We start from the raw sequence: 2,629 nt of genomic DNA, 5'->3' as shown, positions 1-2,629 counted from the left end.
ACCCACGTTGGCTTTGCGATGCTACTCTCATGACAACAGGCCAGCCTGTTGTTGGATGAAACGAAGGAAGCATTACAACATGTTGGCAGAACAGTCCAGCTGTGCAGAAGCATCAAAAATAAATAAACCCAGGATGAAGAAGAAACAATTATGTGGATTTTGAGGAACAGTGTAAGTGAATGTGGTGACAGACATCCAAGTGAATCTTCACCTCATCACTGGGGATGGTTTATTTGGATAATGTAAAGCAGGACTCTGGAACATTGTTTGTGACTAATTTGAAAACATACCTTCCAGCCTTTTGTCATTTCATCAGGTTTTTATCTCTCAAATGACTCATTTTAATAACTTGCTTGGCCTCCAGGGCTCCTGAGTTTACCTCAGATCCTCTGATTTGGGACATAAAAGGTGCTTCTCTTGCATTGCCCTTTGAAGCCATATCAGGGCTGCCTCAGCTCCTCATCTGTAAAGTGGGGGTAAATAAATAATGCCAACCAGCCAGGTTGCACAGTATTTAGCTCAGTCCTGGCACTTACTGAGCTACTATCATCATCATCATTAATTCCTACCTATGCCTTTTTTCTGAGGATCCTGACACTTATAAGAATTACATCATTGGGAATTCCCTGACAGTCCAGTGGTTAGGACTCACTGCCAGGGCCCCAGGTTGGATCCCTGGTCGGGGACCGCAAGCCGTGCAGCACGCCAAAAAAAAAAAAAAAAAAAAAATTGCATCATTGATTCATTTAACAAATACTATTTACTAAGCCTCAGTGGGCCAGGCACTGTGCTAGCCACTAGGGATAAAATGATAGACAAAAACAAACACAGTTCCGGTCCTTTGGTAGCTTCTGGACTAGTGAGGGAGACAGTTATTAATCAAATAATCCCACAAAATGTTAAATGACCTCTGGTCATGTGAGTGAAGCCATCTCAGACCCTCCAGACCAGCCCGTCCCCCAGCTGAATACCATGGAGGACATCGGTCTTTGCCATATTGAGCAGAAGAATTTCCCAGCCAATTCCTGTCTTAATTCCTGACCCACAGAATCATGAGATATAATAGACTGATTGCTGTTTTAAGCTCCCCCCACCAAAAAAAAAAAATTACATCTGTACTAAGTGCCTAAAGTGTTAAGAGAACATGAAATAGAGAAGATAAACTACATTTTAGCCTTTTTTCCTAGTTAGGATACTAGAGTTAAGGTAGGTTTAGATATAAGAATTTAGAATGGAATGATTTGACCTCCTACATCCTAAAGCTAAAAGCAAAGCCTAGGGTTGCAAATTCTCAATCCACAATCCTGCAGAAAGATTCTGGTGGTTTCTTATATCAAACTTTCACAGAAGCGCGCCCTCTTCTGGCTCTGGGCGCTTTCTCCAGCCACGCTGTCTCCTGCCGCTGCTTTTCAAGGGATTTGTGGGATATCATGCCCATTCCTTCACCAGATGTGTGCTGAGCACCCAGGCTCCGGGGGATACAGCCTGAATCAGACACAGGCTCCCCATCCTTGTGGGGCTGACAGTCATTTGAACTTCCTGACATCTCAGAGGGCAAGCTTCATAACTCCCATTTGACAGATGAGGAACTGAGACAGGGAGGATGGATAAAACTTTGCTAGGTTATTGATAATTCAGGACTAAATTTTAGGACTCAAGGGAACAAAGAACCTCCCACTGAACGTTAGACTGAGCCCAAATTCCTCACCCCCTATAGCCACACCCTGCCTTGTCGCCCTCTGCTTTCTAACCTTGAGTTCCCTCCCACTTGGGAAGTCTCCTCATGGCCCCCCTGAACCAGTGGCCCACCTCCACACCTCTGTGACCTCACATGCCTTTCCCTGCCATTTCATCTCTGCAATGACTGTTGCTCCAAAGCCTGCCTCCAATCTCCCTCCTCCCTAAGACTCTCCAGCCCTCCCTGACATCTTGCCCTCTGGTGGCCCTGATAGTGTAACGTACATTTGGGAATATATATCCAAGCAGGCATCTCACTGGATATCCTGTCACAGCCTGTGGAGAGGATCAGAGAGACCTGGGGTTCAAATCCCAGATCTGCCAACTACTCACGTGGGATGTGAGAAAATGATGTCACCTTCTCAACTCTGGTGCTCTCCTGGGTACAACGTGGATAGTAGCTGTTCTGAAACGTGAGTGATATGTTTAAGGCGCTTAGCACATTGTAAACACTCCACATATGTCTAAGTCATTTAACATGTTCAATCTGGTCACCTACTTGAACAGCACAATGGCCCTCAAAGCATCTAGTACAGTCTTGGGTGTATGTAGAGAGACAGCATACAAGAATTTTAAAGCACACAAAATTCTTGGGGAACACGATCTTCCACTAAAAGCAGGTGGGTACACAGATTCAGATAGCATTAAGAATGCGCTCTCTGCCACCTCGTGGAGAACAGGGCTGATACAAGAGGACTGGGCTAGGGACCCATGATATTTTTAGAAACCCACGAAAATGTTTTAATTTCGTTTAAAAATCAGAAGAGAAAAATTAACTTTTATTTCCAAAAGGACAATATATTATATATTCATCTTCCTCTGACTATTCATCTTTATAACAATGCAGTCATAAAATGAAATTTTCAATTAATTTTTATAGAGAAAGGGGTCT

Source organism: Balaenoptera ricei, chromosome 2 (genome assembly GCF_028023285.1).
Source record: "Balaenoptera ricei isolate mBalRic1 chromosome 2, mBalRic1.hap2, whole genome shotgun sequence".
Lineage (NCBI taxonomy): Eukaryota > Metazoa > Chordata > Mammalia > Artiodactyla > Balaenopteridae > Balaenoptera > Balaenoptera ricei.
The sequence above is the reverse complement of the archived record's forward strand: the minus strand, read 5'-3'. Positions refer to the sequence as shown.